Source organism: Branchiostoma lanceolatum, chromosome 9 (genome assembly GCF_035083965.1).
Source record: "Branchiostoma lanceolatum isolate klBraLanc5 chromosome 9, klBraLanc5.hap2, whole genome shotgun sequence".
NCBI lineage: Eukaryota > Metazoa > Chordata > Leptocardii > Amphioxiformes > Branchiostomatidae > Branchiostoma > Branchiostoma lanceolatum.
Window position 1 is genome coordinate 1999307 of NC_089730.1, and position 13415 is coordinate 2012721.

Genomic DNA, 13415 nt, shown 5'->3' on the forward strand with positions numbered 1-13415 from the left:
ATTAGGGGGTTTCTAAGTTTAAAAAAATATCTAAATTCCCATTTTCATATCATAAATTGATAAATATATCAATTCATATTGGATTTGTGGCACAATAGTTCTGTGAGTATCATTAACATTTGTGGGAGATTTGCAACAAATACTTGTTTTCCAAAACCAAAAATATTCTAAATCAATTTTCATGTCATAACTGAAATGATTGGCGTTATAAAGTTATGACATTCTCAACATTTTTCATCATATAAAATAAACCTCCTTGCTATCTTAGAATTTTAGGGAAAACATTTACCGTAACAATTTGCTACCCTAAAATGAAATGATATATTCCACATTCGTGATTGGTATGACTTCCGGGTTTGCGCCAGCTGTTCATACAGGTCAAGAGATTCACAATGCGCCAACTTTCGATATTTTTGTCAGTTCCCAGTCATTCAAACATCGTCAGAACACGCATTGAGTGTTTTGATTTCTTTCAGACAATGTCGATTTGGTGTAGAAGTCTTTCCAGACGTAATTTGTTCGTTTCGACGGGTTTGGCGAGGGAAAGTGACAGCAGTGGAATGGGACTGTCTCCGGATCCTTTGTCCTTCGAATCAACAACAACAACAAGAAGAGATGCTACGAGGGACACTGTGGTCACACACGGCGATGTCGTTTATGAAAGACTGTCCAGCAAACAGCTTAGAGTACACTTCGCGCACCAGAAGGCCTGTGGGGTGAGAAATTGGGCCGTTCCAAAAAAAAAAAATACCCCCCCGGTTGACGACGTAGGACAGGATTCAGGATTTAGGGGGTTTGAAAGTAGTCGGGATTCCGGGATAAAGGGGGTTGAAGTCGTCGGGATTCAGGATTCAGGGGGTTGAAGTCGTCGGGATACCGGGATAAAGGGGGTCGAGGTCTTCGGGATGCAGGATTAAGGGGGTTGAAGTCGTCGGGATACCGGGATAAAGGGGGTTGAATAATATGCAGAAAATTGTGTCGTCAACCCCCCCTCCATTTTTTTTTTTTGGAACAGCCCATTCTGCATTTTTGTTTACAACAGGAAATTTATAGTGTTTTTATTCTCTTCTTTTGTATTCAAATCAGATCATGATTACCCTATGACACTCTTCAATTTGTAAGATGACAACTTATTTTCATCCTGGGTAACATGGCAACCTGGGCTGATATGTCATCATCTTTCCTTGCTAGTTAGTTGTGTGTGTGTGTGTGTGTGTCAGTGTGTGTGTCAGTGTGTGTGTGTGTGTTTGTGTGTGTGTGTTTAAATGTTTGCTTTGTTTGTTTGTATTGCATACCCTGTAAAAAGCCTCAAGGCATAACACACCAGGTTTGTACTGAATAGTGCAAGTTGCATGCACACCACTCTGTCTCACACTGGGAAGGACCCCTGCTCTTTTGGATGAGTGTGGTGGGTTCTTTTACATGCTCGAGCCGAGGTGAAGGTCTCCTCAAACGCAGGTCCTATCCAAAGGACATCCCTAACCAAACCTAGCTACTGGTACTCACTTACACCTGTGAGTGAAGTGAGGAAATCCGTGTTACTAGTAAGCGCCTTTCCCAAGGGGACAACATCAACAAGAGAAATCAGGAGACCCAGGATTCTGGGCCGAACACCCTGCCACAGCACCACTGCAGTGCTTGATTGATTTGTTTACTTGTTTCGCATGACCGATAAACTGCCTCAAGGAATGACAGTACACCAGTTTGGTACATTATTTAGTACAAGATGTGTAAGACCAGACTGTAACTTGTAAGGTTTGATCCACTCATACCAGGATGGACCTCTACTCTTTTTGATAAAGTGTGGTGGGTTCTTTAATATGCTCAAGGTGTGGCTCTTCTCAAACATGCATTTGACTTGGGGCCTCAGGCTTTATCTGCAAGTACTCAAAATTTAATGAGTTGAGTGAGGAAATAAGGCATAAAATGCCTTTCCCAAGGGTACTAGTACACTATTGGGCCTGACTAGGGATTCAAACCCAGAAAGTTTTAGATTTATAGTCAATAACTCTAAGTCTAACCGCAAGATCACCTTTTTAGTCTTAATTTTATGTACAGGTCAATAGAACATCAATCCTTGTAGTAAATTTGTTTTGATTGGATTAACAGAAGTGAGAATTTTTCTTTGTTGTCCCTCATGTGTAGGACGGACAAGACACGTACGTTGATCCGGCGACAGGTTACACAGTGTTCACCAGGCTGGCACATCTCCGGAGAGGGACGTGTTGTGGTTCAGCCTGTAGACATGTGAGTACAGCATCGTTATATATGTATATGTATATGTGTTCTCTCTACCAGACCACCTGATCTAGCAAACAAGTTGTAGAATTCTCCACAAATAAGGTTTTAGACAATTTGCAAAGGGACTTTGCTCAAAAACTTCAGTTGAGATTTTTGAGCTGGAAGGCAGGCTTGTCACTCATTTAATATCAGGTGCATGTAACTACTTTATTGCAAGACACTAAGTTATGCAAAGTAGTATGACATAACAATGACATCATTGAGAGTTATTAGGTCACGCCCTTTTTTAGAAAATTATGCTCTCCTTGGCATGTTTTGTTAAGACACCAGCTTTTACAGGTATGTACTATATACATGTGCAGTTTCAGCTTCTTTTGATTCAAGAAGTGTGTCTGGGAAGATTTTTGTTGAACAACTATCATCACTATATTTCTATTGACAATTTTAAGAAATACCATAAGCATATGTTTAGAAATGAGTGATTTTGATGTCTGTCTCTTTCTTATTGCAGTGTCCCTACGGCCAAACACGGGTGAAAAACGCTGCACTGAAAAAGACATTCAACTCATCATTTTACGACTAGAGTTCCTTCTGTATCCAAGACACGTGTGAAATAATACTCCAGAACTATTGGACCTACTCAATCTAAGCTCTCTCACTACCAATGGAAGTGTTTAAGATATGGCACCTTTTAGAACTAAAACAGATAATGTGTATGATTATTATTTTGTCAGGTGCCCAATGACTGCTACCTAAAAGAAAAATGTAAATTAAAAGATGTATTAATGCAGCCTAATCTCAGAGGCATGCACACAAAAAAATCCAGGTGTTCCAGACATCATTGGAAAGGCCTTTATAAGTATAACACTGTTTTTTTAGATAATTATAATAATAACATTGACTGTTCTTGCAATTGGTTGTGAATCGACTGTTTATCAGTGCACGTCTTTGTACATCGTGACCCATTGTCGTTTGTTTGCTGCTATTTTCCTCGGAAATTTTAGCACATGACCCTCGGCCTCCATTCTCATGTTCTGATTTAAGGTGCAGTCATCTATTAGGCTACTGTGGAGCCCCTCACAGGGCCTTCCATGTCCTGGTTTGAGTTTCTTGCTGAAAGCAATATTGAGAACTTACTGTACGGAGGATGTGGCCGAAGAGAGACCATTTGTGACCGTGGACTTCATTTTGTAGTGGTGATGTTTTACGCTTAGTATACAACTTAATGTTACTGAATATAGATGCAGTTGGGGTAGATGTGACCTGTTAGACGTCTCAGTTGTTTCCGGTGCCATGGGTCAATCTTATACGACAGTTTTTTTAATGAAATAGTCGTTTTAAGGTACTAACCTGATAAGTTATGAGAGTTAATGTTACTAGTACAACCTTTTTTCTTAACATTTGTTAGTTTCAAAGAAATTGGTTTCATTGAGAATTACAAAGGTGAATGCTCTTAGACTTTGTGAGAACTTTTTAAGTAAATGTGTTACGTCGGAAGTAAAACCGGTCCCAAATAGGAACAAAAGGTAAAGTCATATACTGAAGTTTTCATGGAATAGAATTATCAAAGTTGAACATGTAATGAAATTAGGGTTTTGTAATGTTTAGGTCATAATTGTATACCAATTCCATGCGAGGTAAACATATGATTATTAAGTTTGAACTTTGTGTTCTGTGTCACATTTATAGCCTTGAACCCCTAAAAAAGCCACATCAGCCAAACTTGATTGACAGGCAGAATAAAAGTTCTAGATAGGAACTATACTAGTATGTGACTCCAGATGTCTTACTGAGGGAAGATACAATCTTAATTGACACAACAAAAGTACAGCAACTTCTGTAAGGTCTACTACATACATACATACATAGCGCGAACAAATAAGAGCATACAAATGAGTTTGTTTACATACAATCATATGGGATAGAGCAACATATTGAAATTTAACGTGTCCTATACTTAAACATTACTTCATGTGGTGTGAAATATGTCAGTCAGCTAAAGACTGAATTAAACTTCATAAATGTAACAAACTTTGAGGGTTTTGTTTAACACATGGAGCATCCTTACTGTTTAGTATCTGTAGTAAGACAACCTTTGTTGGACGAAGCCAAGGAATGACCATTGGTTGATATACCTGCCACTGTTCCTTGAAATACCTTGAGTAATTCCCTAAACGCCTCGACTCTTTTCTTGGTCATTTCAAGGAGGTTATATGAAGCTGACGAGCTATATCAGAAGAACGTGGATTGTTGAACTCCACGGCCGTGCAATTCATCAATAGGGTGATGAACTCCATGGCCGTGAAATTCATCGATTTAGTGATGAACTCAACGGCAATACCCTCACTAATAGCAACGATTCGCCATGGAATTCAGGCTGACAGGCTGATCAATGTACTTCGCACCCTTATGAGACAGTATATCGGTTATCTAGTCTAGCCGTGCACATGTGTGTGTATTGATTTTTTCAAACCTTGGGCAGAAACAAGGGAGTATGATAAATCTATTTAACCTCCTTCGTATACAGATAACAGGGTTCTCTTTTAGGGATGTCTTTTTGCAACTCTGTATTTGCAAAAGCCTTCAGGCATCAAATCACTCATATCCCTTTTATTAAGCCATGTTGATTTGAGTGTAATTCATATGGATGACATTCGTGTGTGCATCAATTTTTGTCCGTTTCCCCCTTTTAAAAGTTTTGGACCATACTTTAAATCATACAAATCAGCTGCAAATGAGCAAATATAGGCCGTAAACTGTAAAAAAAAAAAAAAAGAAATTTCACAGAATGAATGCTAATATCGTTGAATTCCAAGGTCAATTCCAAAGCCAAGAAGATATGAAAGAACAAGAATGAAGAATCCATTATTTGGTATACCAAACTATGTGTGTTTAGTCATTTGCTCAACCTTCCTGACAACTTAGATTTCATAATGAAGGCAATTGTTTTTGCCAGACTTTTGTTTTAATTAGCACGCTCGCATCAGTTTTGGGATTCACAGAGGATGTCATCCATATAATCAAATCAACATGGCCTTGTAAAATATCTTGCACTTAGCAATTTTGTGTCGGGATATTTTGGTTTTACATCTTCTGAGAGGAAGTGCATGACAATACATACAAAGGGCATAAATATTAAAACACATCTTTACCTGTTGTCAGGTTGTGAAATACTTTGCCTTTCAATATGGGGGCTTTGTAATCCTACCTGGCTGTGAAGAACATACATTGTGTAAGTTTCACACCTTTTCATACCTGTGTCTGCAGACAAAAGACAAGACATATCAAAGGCAACAATGGCCCTTATGTTGGTGTTTCGGAACAGACCATTAAAAGTGTAAAGGGGTAATGTGGAAATAGCAATAACAGCCATTAATGTCTCTACGGTAGTCTTTCTTATTAATACGGTGACTTTCGTGCGCCTACGGAAAATCAACGAAAGTGACTTGAAAATATAATTGTGTTCTCATGGTCAGACGTGTTTTAATGTAATGCGATATTCCGTACATTTTACGTTTTGCTGATATAATACAACAACTGTAGGATCGAAGTCATTGATAAGACTATTCCTCATGGCCAAACTTGATTGCAGTGGAAGTCCCTGTGTGTTTTATCTATGGATCGCCAGAGGGCACTGCCGGACTGTGCACCAGTCCATGTCAAGATATGTACAGCACCATGTAGCAGCGTCCTCAAGCGATCCACGAGCAAAGCGCACGGTTTTTTCTGCTCCGGATTTTGTTATCAGCACCATCAAGGGCGGTACCACACGTTGTCATGGTGGGAGCTTTGCTAAGATTTGGTTTTTGTTGTCTTTAAATTTATGTAACTTTCAGTGTTTTTAGACACAAAATCACATTTGACGGGGTATAATCGCCACAAAGGGGTCTTCAAGATACATGCTCATTGTGTAACGACAAAATGATCTTTTTTATCAAAAAGGGTACATGGTAAAAATCAATTTATTTCGTGGGCTGACTGTACATTAGCAGCTTAATTTTTTTCCAATGGAAGGGCTCTTTCGAGGTTAGATGACAAAACCTTCACAACAATTTTAAGTATTTTAATGTTCTACAATGTTCTACAATGTATATGAATACACACACGGTGCCTCAGAAAAATTTGGATAGATGCACAAACTCTTCCAAATCGGTCATAAACGGTGGTTGTCCCGAATATACGAAATAGAACGAATTAAAACGAAATGCTTCGCAATGGATACGAAATGGAAACGAAATGAAAATGGAAAAGAACGAAATGTAATGAAATGGAAACGAAAAGAAACAAAAAAAAAGAATTGGTTGAAATTGGAGCAAAAAGATCAAAACAAATAGTAGCATATAACACTGATGCTTACCATTGGTTTCTTCGTTCCAACATGCGATGCTATCACCGATGTCGTTGTCACTGTCACATGCAGCTTCTGATTTTACTCTTGTTACTTCTGCTGGAACTACAGTTACGGTCAAGCTACCACTTTAATACTACATATACCACCATTACTAATACAACCACTATAAAATATAATACCTCTACTAGTACAATCTTTACTTTAGCTACTAAGCTACATCTAATGTAACAACTACCACTGTTACTACTAACATTTCTACATTTTTTGTGTGGCCACCACCAGGCCATTTTGAATTTTTGTCTAGAAAAAACACAAGCTCCACTACCATTGCTTCCATCACTATCGGGGTTATTGCAGCTTTAGTTTACTTCAGTTTTACTATTACTACTTCTGCTGTAAATGCTATATAACACCTTCAACCAGCTGCAGTATCTCCACAACTTCTTCTAACGATGCGACAACCACGATTACTACCACTACTACTACCACAACCACCCCACTGCTACTACTACTACTACTACTACTACTACTACTACTACTACTACTACTACTACTACTGATCGATACTACTACTGATACTACTTCTACTGCTACTGCCACTCCTACTACTTCTACTACCAATACAACAATCACCACTTCTAAGACTATGCTACAACTGAAACCACTAATGTTACATGCTACAACAGAAAGAAACGATTCTGATACTACTAACATGTCTATGTTTTTCTGGGCCAACACCAAGCCTTTAAGATTTTTGTCCAGAATCATACCCAAATTCGACATAACTAATTACATGTATGAAAGATACAAAGAAACAATAGAAAATGCTGAAAACTTTTGGCGACAAAGTTGTAAGTTGGAGTTGCATTGTTTAACGTTACGAAGTCTCAATGATTTAGAAACAGAAATGCCAAAGGCTCACCAAATCCAACAGGTTAATACTTAGTGTACTTTTAGTTGCAACTGCTACAAATACACGCGCGTTTTGCTGTAATCTACAGTAACGTTACACCACAAAACACTGCAATGCACAACTCTTGTCTTATTACAGTTTTTTTTACAAGTAGACTATGGTCTACTATAACATGAATGTCAGAAGGGTGCATAATCTAAATCAGGGGTCCTACAACTACTGTGCTACATAGGTTCGGCTTCTCCACGTCTCATGGCCGTATTGAGCAAGGTTTGTTTGAAACAGAATCGTCAAAACGGATGAGAATTTTTTCTAGTGCCAGTCTTGAAACTAAACTGTCTTGAACCATGATTAAGAAATATATATACATCGGTGGCAGTATGTAATTATGACGACTGTCCTTGTCTTTATGCAAATCGACACGTGATACACATTCAGTGTTATAACAGTGCTAGACGTTATCATACCATACCCAGCTAGCGTGCGATCTCTAAACGTTCAGTGCATCTACAAACCACCATCAAGATTTCGACTCATCTGAGCGTACAGGATTCGCTAGGTGTCGCTCGGTGAAGGACGCGGAATTTTAGCTGTCCTGTTTTTAGTCCTTTCACCTGATCTTTGTGTGCTCTTATGAGCCTATTTGGATCCCCCAGTTGGACGAAGTCGGGCTTCTCCTGTCTGTGCACCCTGCACACCCAAGCCGCTCACGATTGTCATCGCTGGACCTATTTCTACCGGTCAGATTTCTGAGGGCGCCCCCCTCCCCCTAAGGTCTCCCAAAGTGTGATAAGTGCAAGGCTGGCGGCGCTCGCCTTTGTCAGGGGGACGTCTTGCTGTGCCCTAGATGTGTCTCAGACGACAAATCGCCTAGGTGTAGTGATCCAGGAGCTACATGTGACCGTTCTAGTGTATATGTGAATGATCTACTGTGTTATGTGGTAAACAAGATGGACACCACTCCAAACGACATCATCGTCAAAGTCTGTTGTGAGACTTATACTGAGGAGGATATTGAGACCAGCAAGAAGCTTGTCTATGGTCTCTGTAGCCCCCCAGACCGATACAAAAAGCGACGGGGTGCTGACAGGTGTTCGTCCAACATGTTGGATATTCTCGAGGTTCTGCACTCAACCCCGCCGACTGAGGTGCCGATGTTCGCCTCAGTAAAGCTGCATCTCCCAGCTGTTGATCTTACCAACTTTGACGTGTCCCTGTGTCTGCAGGAAGTCAGGATGGTAAGGCAGGAGATGGCCGTTATACGGGAGGCCTCGCAGGACAACTTCAGGCTCAGATCGGAATTCACCAAAGCCATGGAGGACAACGCCCGATCGGTCGAGAACATGGAATCTGAGCTTGCCTCACTCAGAGCTGAAGTGCAACAACTTCGCGACATCAAATCTGATCACATGAAGGACGTCCCGATCAGTCAAGAGTGTCGATCCTACGCAACTGTGCTAAGCCAGGATAAGTCGGCACCTCCTCCGACCCCTCGCTTAACAGGAAAACAGCGCCAACTAACTGTAGCCCCGACAACAACATTGGCTTCCTCGCCTGCCAGGCCCAGTGTTACTGACGACAACAGCGGCTTTACGCAAGTCCGTCGTCGTCGACGCGGCAAGGCCATCGTTGGTAGGGCATCCAACAAAGGATCCCTCGTAGTGGCGAAACCCCGACCTGTTGAGGTGTTTGTGTCGAGACTCAGTGTGGAAACATCCGCTGAATCCTTGACCCAGTTTCTACACGACAACGAGATGGAGCTTGTAGACTGTGAGAAACTGGTGACGCGTTTTGGCTCCTACGCATCCTTCAAGCTGGTGATCGGAAAGGCCGACTCTGAAAAGATCTTGTCGCCGGATTTCTGGCCCAGTGGTATCCTGGTAAGGAAATTCTACCAACGATCTGCTCCTCGTGATCACTAATGGATAACAACAAAGGACAGTTGACTCCCTTGAATGTTGTGTCTTACAACTGCCGATCGCTGAAAAACTCTGTTCAGGTTGTGAAAGACCTTTGTAAAACTTCCGACATTGTCCTACTGCAGGAACATTGGTTACTCCCGCAGGACCTGCACCTTTTATCAGAAGTCGATGATGATTTCTTAGCTTTCGGTACCTCCCCCGTTAACACAGAGGAGGGTATTCTTCAAGGTCGCCCATATGGCGGTGTAGCTGTCCTTTGGAGGCAGAACATTGGTCTAGAGGTCAGTATCGAGAGTTGCGATGAGGATCGAATTTTAGCCATAAGTGTTAAGTCTGGAGATAGACAAATGCTCCTTGTATGTGTTTATATGCCAACTGACTGTGTTAATCATGCTGATCTGTTTATGGAAAATCTTGGTAAGATCGAGTCACTTTCGAATGATCTAGGTATCTCTAACATCTGTATTATGGGTGACTTTAACACCCGTCCTGACGGGCGGTTTGCCCCTATGCTGTATGAGTTTTGTCAGGACAACAACCTTCATGTCAGCGACGTTGAGTTGCTTCCCAATGACACGTTTACGTACTTCAGTGACGCTCATGGGACAACATCTTGGTTGGACCATTGCGTCTGTTCTGAAACCATGCATAACAACATCATAGACATGAAGGTTGATCATGGCTTCCTGTCGTCCGATCATTTCCCACTGCAAGTATCGTTCCACTGGGAGCCATTGTTTGTAAATACAGCTGAGAACCCACCTATGAATGTTAAGTATGTTAATTGGGAACGCGCAACTCCAGCCGGTCTGCTTCGCTACCAAACCTACTCTGATTCACTCCTATCTAATATCCCCATTCCCGATGACGTTCTCTACTGTAACAACCCTAACTGTGATAATGATACTCATAAGAATGCCATCCTTCACCTTTCCAACCAGATAATAAACACTCTTCATGCAGCCGCCTCCGCTTCTCTCCCTAATAAGAAACGATCCTCCCCTTACTCTGTACCCGGCTGGAACGCCGTTGTCAAGGAGGCCCATCAAGCCGCCCGAGATGCTTTCCTTCTCTGGCGGCAGTTGGGCCGTCCTAGGCATGGAGCGGTCTGGAATATTATGCGTAAAACAAGGGCGAAATTTAAGCTGCTACTGAGGCAGTGTCGCCGCTCTGAGGCCCAGTCTAGAGCGGACGCGCTTGCCATGCATCTTCATCAGGGGGGTTGCAAGAGTTTTTGGAATGCTCTGCGTTCGCAAAACCGCTCCAAGCCAAATCTTCCCAACACGGTTGATGGTTACACGGGGGCTACAGATATTGCCAATATGTGGAGAAACTATTACAGTTCCTTGTTTAATTCGGTTAAGTCCGCTAATCAAAAGCAATCTGTTATGCATGCAATGGAATCCGATGTTAGCGATGTAACCACGGTAACAGTAGGAGAGATATGTGATGCTATCAATGACTTATCCAATGGGAAGGCCAGTGACGTGCAGGGCATTTCAGCTGAGCATCTCAAGAACGCCGGGCCCCAACTACCCGTTCTGCTTTCATTTTTAATTTCCTCTATGCTTAGACACGCCTATGTGCCACCTAGCATTCTGAACGTTGTACTTGTCCCGGTATTGAAGAAGCCCAGCTGTAATGCTTCGAACAAGGACAGTTATCGTCCGATTGCAATTGCCAACCCCTTGTTAAAAGTTATCGAATCTGTACTATTGACATACCTTGACGATTTCCTATGCTCCCCGAGCAACCAGTTCGGATTTAAGAAGAAACATGGAACTGATCTATGTATATTTGCCCTCAAAGAAATTATTCAGTATTATCGACAAAGGGGCTCTCCTGTATTTGCATGTTTTCTGGACGCATCCAAAGCGTTTGACCGTGTAAATCACTGGACATTGTTTAAAAAACTTATGGATCGAGGGGTTCCGATGTACCTAGTTAGATTCCTGGTCGTGTAGTATAGTACGTTGTCATTCTGTGTCCGGTGGGGCCACACCCTCTCTGATACATTTACCGCTATGAATGGTTTGCCTTAAGGCAGCATATTGTCACCAATCTTGTTCAATGTGTATGTATCCGATTTGAGTACCGAGCTACTGAGGTCTGGAGTTGGTTGCTATGTTGGGGACACCTTAGTCAACCACTTGATGTACGCGGATGACATTTGCCTCGTCTGTCCGTCTGTTAAAGCGTTGCAGAGACTGATCAGTATTTGTGAGCTATCTGGAGCGGATATTGACATGTTGTTTAATGAATCGAAAACACTATGTATGTACTTGCCGTGTCGCCGCTTCCGCATGAGTATGCCTTTGCCGCCGCTGATGCTGTACGGTACCGCCTTAAAGTATGCCTCTTCTACCACATATCTTGGGTATATAATTACCCCTGATCTTTCGGATGACGCAGCAATCCGAGCTCACGTCAGAGGCTTTTATTCTCGGGCAAACTCACTCCTCCGGCGGTTTCGTTAAGCCCCGGTCACACTAAACTCACGTCGTACCTACGATGCACGTACGATGCATTTCCCGTACAACGCAGGTAAATCGCAGGTAAATCGCAGGTAAATCGTAGGTAAAATCAGCTATCGCAGAGCGTCGGGCAATGTTCAAAATTTCATCCAACGTCGTACGATTTTTATAGCCTCATATTTAGGCTTCATTGCGGCCTTTTTTATCTAATGATGAGGTGACGAATTCATAGATTTCGACCATGTTCTGATGGTTTCAGTTACCCTGATATATTGCCGATGCTGATGCAAATTGTAACCATCATAAGACAATAGCAACAAGAAAACAGTGCGCCCGTAGAATAGCCTGCTTCCAAGTTTAGATTTTCTACGTGTCAGGTCAAGAACCAGGCGCATATAATTGCTTTATGTCTTTATACACCTGGGTTTATAATTAGATCATACCTCAGTCCTATCCTGTCTCTATTTTCAATTTCAGTTTTTGTTTGACGTTTTATGCCTATTATGTGCTTTCTTTTTGATGGACAATACAACTGGCCTGTCATATTCTTTTTCTGGGCCATTCGCAAACTGTTCTCTTGGCAAACTAAAAGTAGAGACAGGATGGGACTGAGGTCTGATATAATTATGAACCCACGTGTGTATAGCCATGAAACAATCGTATGCATCACCTGCGCGCGATACTTGATCTGACACGTGGAAAATCATAGCCTTGAAAGCAGGCTCTTCAGCGGGCGCGCGGTACAACGGTTGCCACTGTGCTCTGGTGGCTGCACTTTTCAACAACATCGGCAATATCAGGGAAAACTGAAACCATCAGAAAACGATCGAAATGTATACATTTTTCACCTCATTGCTATAAAAAGAAGGCCGTAGTGAAGTCTGTATTGGGGGCAATACAAATCGTACGGCGACGGAGGGAAAATTTTGAACATGTTCAAAATCATCTTGAGCTGTATTTTTCGACGTAGGACGCTCGGCGATGGCTACTTTTACGTGCGATTTACCTGCGATTTACCTGCGATTGACCTAGGTACACTAAAAAAAAAACATCGTACGATGTACCTACGTTAAATGTGACCACCACTTTGTATGTGTTAACTATTGCACCCGGTTTTTCCCAAACGTACGACGTACGGCGCTGTCATGACGGAAGAAACCCCATCGCAGGTACGACGTGAGTTTAGTGTGACCATAGCTTTACTGCTCAGCGGCGGTAAAAAGTGAGTTGTTCTCAGCGTATTGCTCCCCGATGTATTGTGCCCAAATCTGGAGTAATTACAGCGTGAGTGCGATCTCCAAGCTACGAGTGGCTTACCACAGCGCAATGAAAATGCTCTTTTCCGTCGGCAGGCATACAAGCACTAGTTGGTTGTTTGTGAATAACCGGACCGACATGTTTGACGCAAGGCGTCGCAAGGTCACCTACTCATTTGTAACACGCCTGCTGTCGTCTGACAATGATATAATTAGAGTGCTTGTACACTCGGACGGCTTTTGCCATAGGCATAGCAC

General features: G+C 42.0%; 1 long non-coding RNA gene across 1 annotated transcript; it reads left to right on the forward strand.

Annotated features, from left to right (window-relative positions):
- Positions 1 to 319: 319 nt before the first annotated feature.
- LOC136441831 (uncharacterized) lies at positions 320 to 4005 on the forward strand. The gene is made up of 3 exons (XR_010756935.1): positions 320 to 716; positions 2146 to 2247; positions 2753 to 4005. It is a non-coding gene; the product is annotated as an uncharacterized lncRNA (long non-coding RNA).
- The last annotated feature ends 9410 nt before the right edge of the window (positions 4006 to 13415 follow it).